At 40.4% G+C, this 20,427-nt stretch overlaps 1 protein-coding gene across 4 annotated transcripts in view; it reads right to left on the bottom strand.

The window, feature by feature from the left end:
• The window catches only part of RHBDD1 (rhomboid domain containing 1), a 120,006-nt gene extending 100,041 nt beyond the window's left edge, over window positions 1-19,965 (bottom strand). For all 4 annotated transcript variants that reach the window (XM_059055403.2, XM_059055404.2, XM_067027012.1 and 1 more), the window contains exon 1: window positions 18,082-19,965. The gene's annotated coding sequence lies outside the window, so the exon portion shown is untranslated. The remainder of the gene's footprint in view (window positions 1-18,081) is intronic.
• Window positions 19,966-20,427: the final 462 nt, after the last annotated feature.

Below are 20,427 nucleotides of genomic sequence, written 5' to 3'. Positions count from 1 at the left end.
AGTTCCAGAAGAGTGTTGTAACATTTATCTCAGCTTTACAGGAATAAACCTCTGATCCATCTAAAACGTACTAACAGGTTGCTTTGCCAGAACCATTTGATTAAAAAAACGCGGCATTTTAACCCTGACCGGACAGCTGTTTTGACTTCTGCTTCCACAAGGGCTCTGTTGATAAGAGCTTCCACGGCGTTGTCACTCCCGTGTCAGTAGGTTCCATGAACATTACAAGGTTCACGACAATTTACAAGTTTCAGTGCTACCTGCAGTGCGAGTCACAAGGATTAGAACTACCTAGAAGATCTAGCTGCCGGTTAAAATCTTTACCAAAGACTGCTCTTCTGAAAACGTGGAGAGAGCAAGTAAAACAGAGGTAGGAGCAGGGTGATGAGAAAAAGTAAAAAACCAAACTTCTTTAAATTCATATTGTAGTGGTTTGTTACACAGTTACCTTATCCTGGAAGTGTTCTGTTTATGAGGACAAAACAAAAAAATATGGCATTTTAATTATGTAGTAATACACACCAGACAGTGCTATATCAAGGTTGTGACAGAGAGAAATGGAAGACCTCTTGAAATATGGATAGGAAAATTAGCCATATTTACTTTTAATGAGAAATTAAAAATTAAACAGTTTGTAATAAGAAAAACTAAGTGGCTAGAACAAATAAAAGAAACTGAATTCATAACTTGGGAAACCAACATGTCTCACAGGGTAAAGAAAGGAATTTTACCAAAAGGGAAAAGAAACTTACTATGATGATTTTCAGTTCTACTTACAAAGCAGGAAATATTTCATCATTATCATTTACCATGGTGACATTATATATCAATTTTCAGTTTAAATGTTCAAGAAGAACTCAGGCCATTAAACTGCAAGAATATGTACCAGTTATAAATTATATTCCCAGTCTGGCATCTGACAGTAACCAAATTAATTTCACATGAAAGAAGGAAACTACAGTCTTAACAGGAGTAATCGAACGCTTTTCTGAAAACAGCCTTCCAGGTCACTAAAAGTGCAACAAATCTTAAAATTATTCATTGAGATCTTTTAAAAGTGTGTGAGATTTTTAGTTAAGAACCAAGAAAAGGTTTATCAATACTTATATGAGGTAGATTAATGATATGTCATTATTACTATTTTCATGCCTTTGGAAAATTTCATTTAGGTTCCATATATTTTAAACATATTCTCTAAAAAAACAGAATCATAGAGGAGAATGTAGGTTTGTTCAAGTCACTTGTCAAGTATTTATCAGAGGCCTGCTATCACTCAGGTTGAATATTTTGCTAATGCCTGACTTTCCAGATGCTTAAGCATTGATTTTGAAAAACTGAGATATAATTCACACACCATAAAACTCACTGTCTTAAACTACACAATTCAGTGGTTTTTGTATATTCACAAGGCTGCACAATCAGCACCACCATCTAATTCCAGAACATTTTCACTGCCCCCAAATGAAATTCTCCCCACTTATCTCCCCATCCCGCCCAGTGCCTGGCAACCACCAATCTACTCTTCATCTCAACGAATTTGCCTATTCTGAATATTTCATCTAAATGCAATCATACAATATGTGGCCTTTTGTGTCTGGCTTCTTTCACTGAATACTGTTTTCAAGGTTCATCCACATCGTAGGAAGTATCCATACTTAGTTCCTTTTTATGATCCAATAATATTTTATTATATAGCTACACCACACTGTGTTTTTATCCATTTACCAGTTGATGGATACTTGGGTTGTTCCCACTTTTTCGGCGATAATGAATAATGCTGCTATGAACATTCATGTACAATTTCTTTGTAGAAACGTATGTTTTCAGTTCTTTTCGACATATACCTAGGAATAGAATTGCTGGGTCATACGGTAACTCTATGCTTAACTTTGTGAGAAACTACTAAACTGTTTTCCAAATTTTTGTCCATTTTTCATTACCTCCAGCAGTGTATGAGGGTTTCAATGTCTCCATACTCATATATACTCAACAATACTTGCTTTTATCCATCTTTTTTATTATAAACATCTTAATGGGTGTGAAGCGGTACTGATTTGCACTTCCCTAGTGGCTAATGATGTTGAGCAAATGCTTACATTTTCCTTACTTAAAATATAAATATGCACGTTCACAGGCACACGTAACCATACAGACAAACATGTCCCTTCTCCCAACCTCCCCCCACACCATCCCCCTCCAAGAAATAGTTTAACAAGCTCTTCAGAAAGAAACATGAAACCATGAAGAAATCACTCTGGTGAAACTGTCAGGATTTTAGCACTACCATCCCCCTGCATTGTGATGGGTTAAAAGTGAACGTGAATGTACTTCAGTAGCAGGGGGAGGGCTTAGGCCAACACATTTGACTCTAAACCCTGTAAAATCTTTTTGAAAGACGCAGAGCGTTAGTATGCTTTATTGCCTCAAACAAAGCAGAAAAGCTATGGAAAAAGCAGATTGGATAGGCGAAACGTGAAAACTTCCTCTGCTTTTTAAATTACAAGAGCTGAACAACAAATTAGAGCATCATAAATACCACATTGATTTGGGCACAATAGTCACAAAACAACTAGCTGTTTTCTCTCTCTTACTGTTTTAGTACAGTCGACCTTCTTTAGGAATGAGATGAACTGGATCATTTCTTCTCACTCCCATAGCTCTCTCAGGAATCTTTTCATTCATGGCTTTTAAAATCCAAACATAAGAGACTGTTTTCACCACCTGTTACTATAGGGCCAATAGATGAGAACGTTTTAGTCTAGCACAATAATAAAATCCTCTGTTCTTCCAATAACATATCTTAGCATAATTTTATTTTTCCTAAAAGGTATTAGCTTCCTTAGGCCCCAAGAAAACCCAATTACAAAATGGAGATTTTCAAGATATTTTTGAAAATAAGAAAATGGTACAGTATAATATGTATTTGTATTTAGTGGAAAACAAGAATTTATTAACTGAATGCTTGTGAAGTAATTTTTTCCTCTTTTCAAATATATGAATGCATTTCAAAAAGCTTACATAGCTTCAATGTGATCACAGTTGTTAAATGCAATACACAGTTATATCAATAACATGAATTATACTTTTAAAACTTAGTATTTAAATATTAAATGTAATAGCAGATGGTCTGGCTTCACACCACTGCACCCTGTTCAATTCACCAGAATGCATCATCTACCTGAGTTGATTAGTAAATGGGGAGCTCTGGAGGTCCAGTATGAAATGTGTGTCAGAGCACCATCATCATTTAATGACAAGTTGCACATAAATGACAAATTTTTTCTGGCCATTGAAATCTGTTACATAGCTTCATGAGCTACATTAATGATAAAAATCAAAGAGAATCAGCGTAGGATTCTGTTTTCTTATTTCACATTAAAGGCAGAGAGATACAAAGAAATGAGGTCAATCGAATGAAAACTGACTTCATGAATAAAAAATGAAAACTGGAATCAAATTATATTAAGAAGCTAATGGGAATCTAGTCCTCATGAATATTATGACACTCAGTAATTACATTCCAGTATCTATTCATGGAAATATCTACAACTTGGACTCTGTTCCAGAAGAAACTGGGAATTGAGAGCACTTCCCCCTTTTGAAGGCTGCTGAGATCTCCATTTATACGATGGTTCTCCAACCTCACAGACGTCACCATCATAACCATACACGAAATTGTCTTACCCAGCTAGAGACAACCATTAAATTCTCTCTCAAATACCAATGGGCTAAATCTTTCTGATTTCAAGCTACCAGACTTGGCTTAAACACACAAGACCTAGCTTTTAACACACAAGAGCTCCTCCTTCCTTTTTTCCCCTCATATACCATCTCTCAAAATGAAAACAAACACAAAATTTCCCATACCTTAGTGGAACAATGTCCGACTGTCTTTTACAAGGCTTGTCTGAAGTATCACTGCCATCCACGTGGAAGGCAAAATGCCTGACCTCTAGGGAGTTAGGATTTAAGACCACTAAAACAACCTAAGAAGTTTAAGAATGTTCCAGACAAGTAAGCAGCCATCAATAAGGTCACATGTTATGTGGTGACAGACCTAACCAAAGGTCAGACCCTTATCACCAGACACATTTCCCCCAATCTTACTTATGTAACGCCTGACTTGGTTTGCTTAAAATCCAATCTCATCATGTTATCCCCAACCCCAATCCACCATGCTTTCTTACCTAGATCAGCCTTCTGTACCTCATCATCGTAAGACTGAACAGGATCACAGTTAACAGAACGGACTTCGAAGCCTAAAGGCTTGGGTTCAAATCCTGGCTCAACTGCTTGGAATTGTATGACCTTGGGCAACCTCTTAATCAATGTAAGCTTACCTAAGTTTCCCCACTTATAAAACAGACACTAACAATAACAAGACCTGCCTCATAGAGCTGTTGATGAGTTAGTCTGTGTAAAACACATAGAAAAATGCCTGAAACGTAATAAGGACTTTATAGGTATTAGCTGATATAAAATCATCATCTGATCAACTTCAAGCATTTCAGCCTACACTTTAGTCTTGTAATATTTACATACCTTTCCCAATAATAACTAATATTTATAAAATTATTTATAGTTTACAAAGTAGCTAAGTATACCTGCTTCATCTCACTTAATTCTCACAATCTGGTGCAGACAAAGTTAGTTCCATGTTACCTACTAGCTGGTCTACCAAGCACTTACCAAAAAAATCACTTTACTGTCCTTTTAGCCATTCTGAAGCCTGCTCTGTAGAGCTGTCCAGATACGAAGGAGCTCGGTGAAGACTTGAGACTTTCTGGGGATGTTAAATTTCTCTGTCCAAGGTGCTAAATAAGTGTGGCTATCTCCACAGATGGGCAGTCCCATGGGGCTCTCTCACCACCAGAGGTCACCAAAGTGAATTTCACATGCATCCCATAGCTTTTATTAAGTTTGACCATTCCAAACGTAACTGCCCGATTTAATGGAAATCGTTTCAGCAATTTTGGTGTGAAACCATCAAAGAGAGATGGAAATTCCATTTCCTTCTCATATAAAGAGCCCAAGACGACAATGCTCTTAAACTGGACTCTCAGGACTCAAATCCAGCTCTTCCCAACAGACGGTGCTGCTTCTTTAGCAAGCCCTACCTTCTGCCTCCCACAAATGCAAGCCTTGCTGCTACTGTCTGTACCTTTGAGAGGCCTCCATGGCCCCTCCTGTCCATCACTCGAGAAGCAAACATCCCACTTCCACAGCACATAAAATTCCTTGATTGTCTACAAGGGGTTAAATAAAAATCTTTTGAAATTCTAGGCTGTGATCTAGAGGCAGACCAGGAAATAGTTCAAACTTCTACTTCACAGCCAATCCTTTTTAACTCAGTAGGAACCCTTAAACAAGATGTCAGCTACTTTCTTTCACATAACTGCTTCTTGGTGGGTAAACTCAAGTTTAAGAGAATTTTTTTAAGTACTAAAAAAAAAAAGACTAAAACAATGTTTCATTTTTAGTTCAACTTCTACTTATATGGTGTAAAATTTAATTAGAACTATTTTAAGTAATAACGTGAGAAAAAAAGTGATTAAAAGGGTAATGATTTCAACACTTTTCATTTAGAAAGGCTTCCTTTTATGAAAAATAAGATCTTAACAAAGAGATAAGGTAGAGCCACACATTTTAAGTTAGGTATTGCTTTTGGCAATAATGAGAGCCACTAAAATGCATGCATTATCAAGTGAGTTATCTCTATGGGAGACAGGCTTAATCTCACTGGGAACTCCGGAAGCTAGCCTAGATATGCCTCAGTATTAACTGCCGAAGGGCTAGGGGTCTGCCTTAACTCCCTGTCACCTGTGACTTGCCACAGCAGTAAAAGTGGGCATCAGGGGGTCAGAGAAAACACTCAGGTGACGAACTGCAGGGGCTGGAGGCTGGGAGTCCATCAGAGTACACTAAGGGCGTGGGCGTGTGGGCAGGGTCCCGACAGCACTGCCAGCGTCACGCCGTGACCCGAGACACACTCCCTCCTGGTCCTCCCAACCCGTTCAATTTCTCCCCAACCTTCAAAGCCCAGCTCGTGACTTGCACCCTTAATGTCGGGTTCCCTGGCCACGTCACTGCCCCCCAGCCTTCCACATGCACTGTCCACCGATGCCAACAGGATGTCACCAGAGGCCTTTTATCATCTCTACCAAACTGTGTTTGCCGGGTACCTTGGGGTTTGAGAGCACATACTCTGGAGCCTAGACTGGTCCCAATGACCTGGCTTTAGCGTTAAGAGCTGTGTTAACTTGTGCAAGTCACTTAACCTAAGCCTCAGTTTCCTGCTGTGAAAATGGAATAGTAATAATAGCTAAATCTGATCCTAGAATTTTTGTAAGGAGTAAATGACTTAAAACACCAAGTGAGGGGCTTCCCTGGTGGCGCACTGGTTAAGAATCAACCTGCCAATGGAGGGGACACGGGTTCGAGCCCTGGTCCGGGAAGATGCCACACGCCGTGGAGCAACCAAGCCCGTGCGCCACAACTACTGAGCCTGTGCTCTAGAGCCTGCCAGCCACAACTACTGAAGCCCGCGTGCCTAGAGCCCGTGCTCTGCAACAAGAGAAGCCCCGGCAATGAGAAGTCCATGCACCACAACAAAGAGTAGCCCCTACTCGCTGCAACTAGAGAAAGCCCACACGCTGCAACGAAGACCCAACACAGCTAAAAAATAAATAAATAAATTTTGATAAAAACAAACAAAAAACACTAAGTGCTTAGAATAATGCCAAACACAGAGTAAACACATTAAATCTCAGCTATTGTTTTAATGAAACAGAAGTACCCATTTGCTACTGATTTAAAGTTTTCTTCAATACAGGTGAAATAAAAAAGTCAAATCATTGGCTGAAGTTACATACTTACATAGTACTAGTTTATCTTTGGTAGTGCTGTTTTCAAACTTTACACGTGTGCCATTACCTGACAAAGTTAATTCATATACTGGGGCCCACAAAATGAAGGCCAGCCCAGTGGTCCAGCCCGTGTCACAAGTTTAACCCTAGGTCAGCCTGCCTTCATGCGAACTGCCTCACCGTCCAGGAAACCTAATGCCAATCACCATCCTCCAGCTCAGCTTACCCTGGAAAGGAGGGCCTGCTGGCCTCAAAAGGAAACCCCCCCACCCCCTAGCCAACCACACCATTTTTATCCTTGCCTTTTCTAACATTCTATAAAACTCACTCTGGCCCCAAATCCGCCGGGAAGAATGCTCCACTGCTTGTGAGGTGCTCTACTCCCCCGATCTATAGACTGCTTTCCTTTGAATAAAGGATATCAAACTCATTACTAAATCGTTTTAGTTTTGTCATCTGGCATATCCCATTCAATCCTCTGAACTTTATGAGGCAGGTATTATTTCCTCATTTTACAGATTTGTAGGGATTTTAACCAAGATAAACTGGCTCCAGAGCCCTTGTTCTTAAAATGAAGTTGTGAGTCAGGTCTGTCTGCAGAAATGCTGTGAGTCTTCAACTCTCAAGACAGCCTACGCTCACACTCCAGCAGTCTGTCAAAACTACTGTTAAAGTGTTCCAACGAGTTCCTGCCGTCAGTGGTTCAGTCCCAGCTGAGCTGAGTGCAGGGTAGCAGAAGGTGCAACACCAAATTGCCACTCAGCATGAGGATCATCTTGAGCTGAATGCAATTAAGAAAAAGCAGCTACAGCTAACGCTCTCTGCTTCCCCCCATCTGCTTAAAAGCGGGACATGAATTTGTGAAGGTGTTCCCCCCGCCCCCTACCAGGTATGACAAAAGTTAATCACCAGACACAACCTTACAACTGGCTCCAAAAAAATCTACACAATATTAACTTTACTAACTAGCCCTAATCTTCCATTGGTTGCCCCACCTATTTGCCTTCCTACCATTTGCTGCCCTAGAAACTCAGAGCCCTTTTCCTTTGCCTGTCACTTCTCTAAAAATGTATTGTTCAGGCTTCCCTGGTGGTGCAGTGGTTAAGAATCTGCCTGCCAAGGCAGGGGACATGGGTTCAAGCCGTGGTCCAGGAATGTCCCACATGCCGTGGAGCAGCTAAGTCCATGCGCCACAACTACTGAGCCTGCGCTCTAGAGCCCACAAGCCACAACTACTGAGCCTGTGTGCCACAACTGCTGAAGCCTACGCGCCTAGAGCCTGTGCTCTGAAACAAGAGAAGTCACCACAATGAGAAGCCCGCGCACTGCAATGAAGAGCAGCCCCCGCTCACCACAACTAGAGAAGGCCTGCGCACAGCAACAAAGACCCAACACAGAAAAAAAAAAAAAAAAAAAAAAAGTATTGTTCTTTTGTTAAGACGCTATATAAGCCCAAGTTCTAACCATCTCTTTGAGTTACTCATCACTGGGCACTGCCACTGTGTGCATGATCTTGGGCTGTGACTCTCAAGATGAGCCTGTATCTCCAGATGTGGGTGTGATAGTTTGCCCTGTGACCTCAATTCTCTGATGGATCTAAGAAAAGTCACTGATTTTCAGTTTGTTCAGGGTTCTTCTTGTTGTGAGGACAGGGGTGATGACCTCCAAGCTCTTTACATGTCAGAGGTGAAACAGGAAGTCACTCTTATGGTCTTTTAATAAGAGATATGACACTTCAACCACCAGAAGAATTAGGAAAGACATTATTTGAGCAAAAAGAATTGTCTTTCCTAAAAAAGTACAGTTGGTGACTTCCATTAAACACACCAAAATGTATATGCATTTTGAAATATTTCAAATGTAGAAAATCTCAGAATATAAAACTTTTACTCTAGCAAATGTAATTGTTTCTTGACACAACTTAACTTGTAAATCTATATTTAAGAGAGTAGTACAAAGTAAGGTTCAAATACCCAGCTTCTTTTGGTAACTGTTATCACAGTCATAGCTTAAAAAACAACAACAAAAATCTGTTTTTAAAATCAAATTAAAAATGAAAAAAGTAACAATAATCTAAATGTCACTTTTCTCATTTGGGGATATACTCTATACAAATAGAGAAGCTGAGGAACAAAAGCCCCTGTGCCTTCTCTGACTTTTTCCCACCAGGACCAGGCATCTGCCTGGCAAGAACTCTGGAAAGAAAGGGATGGGGCGGGGGGATGTGAAGTGTGCCCTGCTTGGCATGCTTTCACCCCCAGGCCCTATCCTGCAAAGTAAGGTTTAATCTGAGAAGGAAGCCACAGAGAGGCAAAAACATCTTTTCTACCTTTTAAGAATTACTGGTATAAAGGAACACTTTCCCAACCTTTAGCCCTGTGTTTTGCCAAATCTCCAAATGCTGCATGGTCAGATCACGTCACTTTGTCTTTGAAGAATGACTTTTGCAGAAATGCGCCTTCATATTATTCGAGGCCTTGACATAGGTCTCACTCACCCAAGGGACTGCCAGAGTAATCATTTTCACATTGCTGTAAAACACTGTTCCGACTTTCACCTAATAAACACGTATGCTTTCTTCTGCTGAGAGCTACTCAGCCATTTGGTTGCTAATTTTTCCCCCTTTACTACTAACTTCTGTCTTAAGTCATTTCTAGAACCGACACTAACCTGGAAATAGGCAAATAATGTACAAATACGTGCCAATATAAAAAATGTTAATTCAATTCAGAGAATACCTCAGAGAAGCTTCCTCACCTGCACCAGACTTTGAAAGAAAGTAATTAAAAGGAGGAAACGTATTTTAAAGAGAGGAAATAGCATGCATGTGCTGCTAGCACAGAGACAGGAAATATGTGAAATATGCGTAGGGAAGTTTAAGTTCATTAGGCGGATCAGTTCTGCTATGGTGCTTGTTTTGAAACAAGCAAATTTGTACAAGTGCAATCAATATGTATCAAGGAACAATTTGAGCAACAATGCAAATTTTGCATCTGATTGTGCACAATTTCATCAGCAACAAGCCCTAGGTGAAGGCAGGAAACTGCACCCAGCTAAAGTAAGCTGCATAGAAATTCACCAGATGTACACATTTGCACACCTCAAACATCTACCAGCTACCTCAGTTCGCTATTTTATGAGTTACACCCATCCACATCTGCAATTATGACTTGACATCCAATCCAGATAATCCTTCTTCCACCACTTGACAATAATTCACAAGCTGCAATCCTTTTGACAATCGCTTCTGAAAGCAAAGTTCAGGACTGTTTGAAGGTAAAGTGCCATATTTCTTATGTACTTCTGCATTTCTTAATCATTTAACAGGTGTAAAATCGTGCTGCCATTTTATTAGGTTCCTATCTTTTTTTTAATAATGTGCCACTGACAACGTTTTTGAGTGTTTTGCTCCTAACAGCCTCTGCACCATAAGTTCTATGGTTTCCATTGCGTGACTTCGCGTAGTATGGTGGTTTTAGGAATGCCTCTGTCACTTCCGGCAGAGCTGACTCTTCCTCTAGTCTAAAGCATGTGGGAGGGAGGACAGCCTGCACCAGGGACTGCTGCTCACTAGCCATTGTTACCCCACATCCACTCTGTTTTATTCCTACTATTCCATTCTTTAACCAAAATCACCCAAGTTAGAGGCTCTCATCACTCAAATATTTAAACACCACATTCTCTGAACTTTCTTGGGTAAATCAGAATAAAAGGGAAAAATTCTCTTTCAACCTAGCAAATATGCCCACCATTTTTCCCTTTATGTCTTCTCTACCAAAAGTTGTTTTACCTTCCTTCACGTGGAATTTAAAAACAAGGTTCATTTAATTTTGGCATTTGTTTACTTGACTGTATGTCCTAAATGTGCCAAGGTTTCGTGTCTGATTATAGTTATTCAAGGACACAGACAACATCTGTGTTTGGCCAGATGCTTTTAGTAAGAGATATCAGTACAATATTCAGTTCGAGTGTAACAATTTCAGCAAAGAAGGGAAGAGTGAAGTAAGAACCCAAGATCAGATGCTCTGACAACACATGAAGCTCAATAAACCAACTGCATTTACATGCATTGTGCATGTTTCACTTCTAGAGAGCATACAAGGTCAAACCGCTGTCAGTTACAATAAGCTTCCAAACTTCTGGTCAATTACCTGGTTAATAACAAAAGACAAGGCTATGACATCATTACAGTTATAATTAATTTACACAGATCAGCCTCCTGTTAATCAAATACATCTTTAAAAGCATTTAATTATTTTTCACCTAGAAAGCAACACTCAGCTTTGTTAAATGAAAAGCAACCTGGCTGAATTCAACATGAGAGGCTGTCAGTCTGCTCTAAGACATAAAGGACAAAAGGCTTCACAGGGCACACTGTTGCAATATAGGAGCTATTGTCATACTCATAGCAAACAGAAGCACAAGATGATGGATAACACAACACATTTGAACAGTTTCCAAACATAAAGAAGTTGTCAGGGAACTTGGGGTAAACAGACAGATTCTGGAAAAAGAAACATCACAGTGCTTTTTGTCAAAATGATACACAGGGCTAGCAATATTAACTTTTGCAGTAGAGGACAGTAATTAAGGTCATGGACTTTGGTAAGAGCTCCACAATACGCCAGCCATGTGACCTTAGGAAAGTTATTTAACTACTGGTTCCTCACCTGTACAAGGAGATAATGCAGCCATATTTGGTGTTGTGAGGATTAAATGAGATTATATATAATAAAATCATAAATTGGGAAATGATACTGTTTTTAATGCATATCAACACATAAATTAAAATAAGGCTTAAGATTAAAAATTTTAAATAGCCTTAAAGTGTCTTTATAACTTAGTAACCAATTAGCATTTTTCTGGGCTATGATCCTACATTTTGAAACTGCATCACGTGATTCAATTACACATACATTTTTAAAAAAACAACAGTATGATGGGGTATGTGGAAGGCACATGAAAATAGAAACGATTTTTTTAACTAAGATAAATTTTGTAATAAAATCTCAAATCAAGAGTTTTTGTCAAAATCATCTTTAAATTACCAGTACATTTGAGAATTCAATGAGCCTCCATTTTAGGATTAAAAAAAACTCTATGTCAGATGGCAAAATTTTCTATTTTTCCCTCCTTTTTAAAGGGTTATAGTCTTAACAGAAATGATTAGATTATCTTTATATGTGAACAATGAAATACTGTATTTTATATATAATCTTGACTTTTGCTCCACAGTGAGGTGAATTAGTGCCACCTCCAATTCTGATCCATCACCACTTGTGATTTCCAATATCAATCATCAGCTGGTTCCTTCTCTCACGGACTATAAGTTTTAGTTTAATGAGGGCTCATTAAAGTTCTCCGACTGACAGCCCTGCAGACGTCAGTCCTGAAACCAGGAGGCACACAGGGAGCAGCGATGCCAGCATCCCACCATCACTCCCTTCTAGAAGATTTGAGTAATTCTGTTCTCAGGTTCGCTCCACACCAGATTTCTTTGTCTACCTAAAGTCAATGAAAAAGTGATAGCCATAAACCCATTTAAATTAACCCATGTAAGGAATGTTAGTGAACTATTTATGTAACTGGAATCCTCCCAACACAAGAACTAGCCAAGAGGGGAGAAGCACGCCAGACTTCAGAGATGTTCACATTCCACAGGCACACAGGATGTCCACTAATTACCAGGTGGTGGGGACAGCTTGGGGTTTGTTTTCTTTCTTTTTCTCTGCCCAGCATTAACACCTCATTCTTTCAGTAACAGGTAAGAGAGAGATGCCTCTCACCCCCATTGTCTGTGGTCCTGGGGGGGGACCAGAAATCCAGGATGCCTTTCCTACACTGATTCAAGGGCAACAGTGACCAAGACTGGAATAATAACTCTCTTCCTGGAATCTAACACTTTTGCAGAGACACTAAGACCAACAACCTCTGGATCTGATACTCAGACCATTAACTTAAAGAATTTTCCAGATCAGAGTCTACCCAAGCCTCAAGAGCTCATCTAGCTGCAGTCCTGTGGTCTGGTTTTTCTGTAGATTTTCTGAGCTTACCCATATACTTCCAATAAACCTCTTGTTCTTGAATAAGTTATCTGGATAACTTAGTTAACTTAATTTCTGTTGTTTGTAGTCAAAGAACCCTACACAGATACTAGGGAATTTGCCAAGGGCTGGCAGCAGATCCTAGTTTATTTCAAGCATCATCAACTCTCATTTTTCAGAGTACATACAACACTCTAGCTAATAGAACCAAAACGCGGAGGGTATACAAACAGCATCTCAAAGGTCTGCCACAAAGGCTGAACATCTAGAAAGCAAAAAGGTCCCTTATTAATACAAAATAAACATTCCTTGGAAAGAGAAAGAGGAAGCCCCGAATACTTCCATGTGAAGGAACTTCTACTACATGGGCAGCACGCACAATATTTATTCCTACATCTGTTCAAACTCAGCATCACAACTGACTCATTAAAATACACATCCCTGAAAATTTCTGGTATCTGTAATATAAAAAAACATAGCAAAATTTCTTTAACAGTGCTGCCCAAGGGACTTTCCTCAAGGGAAAAAAATCCAAAGTTAGAAGTGGCTGCCAACACACACACACACACACACACACACACACACACACACACACGCCCTTATATATTATTTATATAAAACTGAAGTCATTGTAATATGTATCTAAATTTCATTCATACTATCCTGATATTGTGACTTTGGATTAAAAATGCATAAGCAAGTGAACACTGTGGAGAAACGGCTGCTGGTGTAATGACAACATTCCTGGATCTGAAGCTAGATATGGGGTCAAGTCTGAATGCCCTCGCTTACTAGCACGTGGCCTTGGGCAAATCACATAATCAATCCTGCTGAGCTTCGGTTTCCTTATCCATGGATGATGAAAACTCCACTTACTTCCTGAAGTCATCGGGAAGAAGAAATGAAATAGCATATTATGTAAAAGCACACAGCACAGCCCCAAAGTTTGTTTTCCATTCTCCCTTCCTCTCCATAAACTAATTGAGCCTTTTGCCCCCATGGAACTAGACTTTATTGCTTTATAATTATGATGCTCATGTAACAATGCCCAAGAAACGAGATGGTAAATAATACCAACATGCAAACCTTAATGTACACATTGTTAGCTGGCTACCAGCTAGATCCCAAAGGGCTCTTGCACACTATCTACTGCTTCCCAGAAATTTGACACATTTTCTCTTCTGAATGCAGCCAGAATTATCCACAGGCTTTGAAATATCACCATCATGATGTTGCACTGAGCAGCTGGTTGACTGAAAGTGACTCCCCCTCCCCCATGCTCCAGCTGTCACCAGGAAACCCTCCTCAATGGGTGAAAAAGGACAATGTAGTATTACTACTATCGCTATTAAAAACAATCTAACAAATACTTAGCATCTGAAATTGTTTTTCTTACGAAAGCTAACTATTAACTAAAAATTAACTCTTTAAGAAAAACCCTTTACCATATAAATGCAAACCAGCTGCTTTCATACAACAAAATACTAAGGGACAGTAAACACAAGTAATGTATTTCCACTGACTCCTTGTTTCTTTTTCCTTGAGTCATTTGTAATGCTAAACAACAGCCAGTTAAAACATTAAAGTTTTAACCCTGGTAACAGCTGTTACAGCTAAGAGGGGTTTAAAAAAAAAAAAACTTAGATGATTTCTCAAAAAATGTGCATGGATTCCTCCCTATTTTTATATAATACGGGTCGGATTGAAGGCTGGATTTTTTTTTTTTTTTAAATAATCTCTCGCTTCTCTACATGAGAAACTATGCATACGTCTGACCTTGCCGTTAACCCTGGGAGCTGTCTTCAAAACAAGTGTGTGGATCCCGCTCAGGAATTCTCAACACCCTGACTTGTTAGGTCACCTCCTGAGGATTTCTACCCCACAAACGGAGGGTTTCACACCCTGTCACGCGGACTCCTTGAAGTGTCACTGCAGGAGGCTCAGGATGAAGACCAGCAGGCAGGGCCTATGCCCTTCAACCCCTCTTCCCTTAAAACCTCTCAGCTCCTGAGCTTTACAGGTAACACGCTGCTAAAGAGGGTCCCCTGCTAAACAAACCTGAGGCCCCCTGCTCAGACGACTAGAGCTACAGCATAAAAGGCAATCTGTCTTTCGAAGGCATTTCTATCTTTGTAATGGTTTTTTAAAAGAATTTTTACATACACATGCATTTACCTAATTTTACTTAAATGTATAGATTATTTGTCCCTACCTCCAAATTATAATACATTGCCAAGTAAACGAAATTATGACCTAGTATGACTCCTTTCAAGTAGTTTCCATGCTCACATATTCATATGCATTATATACAGAAACACATGAGATTTTTGGATCATTTTTTAAAAGGGAACATAAAACTCTTCACTTTCCTATCATTAAGCCTCCATATGGAAAAATAATGATTTCAGAGCTATAACAGCATGTTCTTATTCTTTGGTGCATGTCTTCAGTGAAGTCTCATCTCCTGTAACAAAGTGCCCCCTTCTGTGGCTGACTGTCCCCATTAACTAACTGTAGATACTTAAACAGTAACCACCCGCTGACCTTGACATTCCAGTAAACACTCAAAACAATTTAGGAAAGTTGCTCTGTTATGGTGACAGAACTGAAAATGGTGTCTTTCTACCAGGTTTAGAGTTTTAACTTTCTCCAAAGTGTTTGCTTTCTCTCATTCACAATACTGTGGAAGCTCTTCAGCATTTTGCTTAAAAAAAGCAGCGCAGTCAAGTAATTAATAAAATTACCTCATTTATAAAAATATTATGAGGAAATGAATGAGATCAAGCTAGGTTTGAGGTAATAACTACCTTTTCTCCCCTGTCCAACATGTACCAGTTACTGAGCCTCTCTGCGTTAACAGACATGCTTTCCACTTGATTTCATTTTATTCACTGTCCTGAGGTAGTCACACACCACAAGTCCTACTCTATAGGAGAGGAAATTCAGGCTGGGAGGATGTTAACTTGTCTACTGGACACACTCAGTATGTAGTAGAGGTAGGGTTCAAAGCACAGTCTGCCTGACCCAAAACCACCGCTAAAGATCAGCCTGACACAGAGAACAAGAAAAATGGGGCCTTTGAAAAGTGAATACTTCATGATGGGACAGTGTTAATTTAGCATTAACAAAATTATTTATAGGGGCTGATATCCAAACTGACTCATAGTTATCTGAAAACTCACCCACAATACCCAGGAGCCACGGTGTGGCCTCAGGAGCACTGGACTCTAATCAAAGTGACCTGTTGTTTCAGCCATGGTGCTACAGACTCTTCTCAACATCACAATGAGTCTAGGCTTTAGGTCAGCTGCTTCAAATCCCGAATATTTCTCTTTATCCCCCCAACACTGACCCCCTGAAAAGGGGAAGGAAAAAGCTGTAACACTGCAGCTGACATTCTGTAAAAACAGCAGATGGAGGGCACATCTAACTTAACTCCTGTGATGCTTCCAGAAAACAGAGGTAAGTGGATATGATGAGAACTTCTTTGCTATCGTGGAGCTGTACGACACATGGGGAAAAAAGGACAGAAACATCTTCAGTCTTGTCCCTCGTTTCCAAGTCACTGCTCTATAATACTTCTCAACTCTAAGGCTAAGGCTGATCTCTGATCAGTTATCCACTCTACTTTCTTTACCAAATTCTGGGTCAAAAGAAGGTACAAGGAAGCTGAAAAAACCAAAAGGCCAAAGAATTAAAAACTACTCTTTAACACAATTACTAATGCGGTTCTTAAAAATACTACAGCATTGGTATTAACTGAATATCCTACATTCGACAGCCTCAATCGTATACAATATAATGAGAATCCATAAAAATAAACTGCCCTCTAAGCAGCAGAAGAGGCACAATATTTGTGCACTACAACTCACATCTAAATCAAGGAAGAATCCTTTCAGCACAATCTATGTACTTATTTTAGACAGTTCTAACAAGTTCCTTAATAACATCTCATCTTTGAGTGTTTTCCACCTGTATTAAACTCTTTTCCTGCATTTTTACACTGAATACTTTCAGCCCTATGAAGTAACCTTTAACTAACTTGTCCCAGCTCCTACACCTAAGAAAGGCTTCACCTGGATTCAAATTCCATACAATGGCTGTTCTTTATCACTATGGCCAGTAATTCTCAAGCTTTAGCACACAGGTGCTTTGGGATCAATTCGAAGTCCTGTTAAAATAGATTTCTGATTCACTAAATCTGGGGTAAGACTCCTAAATTTGCATTTCCAACAAGTTTCCCGCTGACATTGATGCTGGTAGTCCTGGAACAATTTGGGAACCCAATGCACTGCCTTCTTCTAAGATTATTTGCTTTCCCAAGCCCAGCCACACCAACAGCAAATTAGAAGTTTTTAGATTTAAAGGTTATTAGAACAGCAAAAAGTGGCATATAAATGTGAGACAGAAGACAGATTTTTAAGGAGCAATTCCAAAGGAAAAAAAAAAAAAGAACAAAGTCCAGTTGTCACTGCAAAGGGACCAACCCATCTCGATGACTCAATCATGACTATGCAATAATTTATTTTGACAGTAACACTGAGTTTATGCTCGGTTTGGAAAATCATATAAGCATGTGATCCGTTTTTGAAAAGGTTTTTAAGGGCTGGACAGAAAAGGATTAAATACACTTAGTGTATTTCCTGTCCCGTTCGTTATTAGGAGAAATACCACTACTTAGATTAGGATTAGGATTGTGTTTGCCACACACTTGTTCTGAGAAACAGAGTTACTCTTCCAAGAGAAACTGAAACTGCAAACTGTCGCTGATGCAACGTCCCTTTAAATCAACCCCCGCCGCGCCCCCCAGAGCCAACGCCATCCACCCAGGGCCTGGGCACGGCGTTCCCTGTGCGATCGGCCTCAAGCAGAGACGGGAGTGAAGATGAAAGGACCCCCGCTAGACTCGCTCCGGAAAACTCCCTCCCCGTTCTCGGACCTGTTGAGAACTCCCACAAAGCGGAGGCTGTGCCTCCAACCCCGCCCCCGCCCGGCCCCAAGGAAACCCACGGCCTCCCGCAGCGCCCACGGCCTCCCGCAGCCCCCACGGCCTCCCGCACCCCCGCCCCCGCCCCCGCCGCCGCCGCCAGCGCCCGCGGCCCTGGGAACACGCGAAAAACGTGGCGCACAACTGACGACGGGAACGGCTGCGAACAGATGCGGAAACTCACGCTCTATACGGCCCGCCTGCGTCCCCACGTCTTCGCGACCCCGTGCGTCATCACGCACGGGCGCCCGCTCCCGGACGCTCCAGGTCCCAGCGGCCTGAGGGGCGGGGAGAGAGCGTGGTTGGTTTCGCGACGCAGCTCCCATGGTCCCCGTGGGGCGGGGGTCGTAAAGCGGTGAGGGCGGGCAGCGGCGCATGCTCAGTTGCGCGCGTCCGCGCTCTTTTTTTCCCCGCGGGCTGGCATCTAGGGCCGCGTGCGGTGGCGGTGGCTTGGAGGAGGCTCGAGGGGGAAAGGACCGCGGCCGAGCGCGGTGTGGAGGGCTCGTTCTTTCTACTCGTCCTCCAATCTCCGAGTGACACGTAGATAATAATATTCCTTCCACCATAAGTAATTATTGGCTTCCCACCACGGGTAAAGCAAGCGAAAGGCCTGGCCTACAATTCGAGGGACTGGACGCGGGATCGAGATGTGGCGACTGGGCCGCGTGGCGACTGAGAAACTGCTTTACTGGGCCCCAGCTCTGCCGCAGGCTCAGGACCTGCTGCGTGGAGGAGTCACATACTACCTGTGAAGTGGGGAAGAGACAGAAATCTTCATGAGTTATCAGACTGCTGGAGAGCAGCCCATCACCTATCTCAGGGCGGAACCCGTGGTTACAAAGCAGGCCAGCAAAACAAGGTCATGGGTGTACATTTCACAACCCAAAGTCTCAGTCTGAGGCTGCATTTCTGTGTTTGTCTGTCCATTTAAGGCTTTAAGTGTTAAGTATTTCTGTTAACGTATCATTTGATGCAATTTTAATTATGGGTCTGTTACTGCTCTGGAACAGGTTTTATGTTGGGTTGTAGGAGTCAGGTTAAGTTAAATGCTGTATTTCATGCAATGTGAGAAAACTATCTTATTTGGTACGGAATTTTCTAATAACTAGAGGGAAGATGCGTCTTTTCCAAGGACGAAACCAAGTGCAGGTGGTTTTATGCTGCTCTGTATTTATTGGAAGTTGTGGCAGCTGTGTTTAGATAGTCTACTTAAACAAAAACTGCCTAAATCAGAAGAGTTTTGACTATCTTTTGTTATTGTGTATCGCAAGAATTCTTCATGGAAATGTTTATTTTGGAGTTTGGAATTTAAATGAAGATTTGGCTCACGTGCAGGGTATATAACAGACGTTCAAGTGATAAAGAAGAATCTCAGCAATTTGCAACTATGTTCCTTGTGCCTTACAAGTTATCCGTTTCTTCTAAAAACAATACGCTGATCAGAAAGTTTGGCTGACAATGAGAAACTGCATTTCTGGAAATAGAAATTCAGCTGAAGGGTGGAGGTGAATTGCCAATAGAAGTATTTTGTGTATTTCCCTAGAAAAAATAAAAGTAATTTCTCAAAAAGAAGGGATTCCCTTTTATCCTGATCCATGATATTATGCATCAGTTTAATTAATGCTAATCCTTATCTTCCATTCTCTAACACCATTTACACCTTTCTATAATTGCATCATTTTTCTTGTCCTTATATGAATATATCAAATACAGATGTGATTTTAAGGGAGCCACAAATCAAGAAGTCTCAATACAGTAATCTCATAAAAATGTCTTTATGGGGATTAAGAGTATACTTAGGCAATTTTATTCAATTTCAGACATTATCAGTGAAAACTTTTATAGCCATTTAAGAGGAAAGGAAAAGTCTAGGTTTTAAAAAATGACCTTTTTTGTCCTATATGATTCATTGATTAGACAAGAATTTTTTAAGCCTCTTGAAATCAACATGTATCATACTCAGTCTCCATTTAAATTGACAAACAGATCACTTGGATAATAATTGTATATCTTAAACATTAACATATGTGGCAATCAGCAAGATCCTTTTACTGAGGCAAGGCTTCAAAGTACCAAAAAAATCAATGCCTGAAGAAGTCCTTTAACACAAAAGTTATGCAATTATTAAATTACCTTGTAAGTTAATGATTCCTAAAAGCTCATAAGTACTCTTGTATCTTTATTGTGAGAAAAAAACAGGATTATGCACATGATGTATGATATTTGAGACCTGTGTAATGGTCTGGACAATTTTCTATTTTTATCAAAGTGTTGCAGGAGAGCAAAAATACCTGAGATTAAGCCATCTGATTTAAATGAGTGTTCCTAAAATGTGATTTGAGTACAGAGGAGTTGTGGTAAAAAAATCTTTGTACATTTTATAAATCTAGGATTGGAACTGGCAGAAAGGCAGGTGAGTATCATTCGCAGCTTTCAAAACCTGGACTGAAGGTGGGAAAACATGAGTCAACAGCACCATGAGCAAATAACACAACTGGATTATTATTTTAAAGAGGAGCTTGTTTGGTAT

The sequence above is a fragment of the Kogia breviceps genome, chromosome 2 (assembly GCF_026419965.1).
Source record: "Kogia breviceps isolate mKogBre1 chromosome 2, mKogBre1 haplotype 1, whole genome shotgun sequence".
NCBI classification, from domain to species: Eukaryota; Metazoa; Chordata; class Mammalia; order Artiodactyla; family Physeteridae; genus Kogia; species Kogia breviceps.
This window is presented reverse-complemented; position numbering and strand designations above follow the sequence as displayed.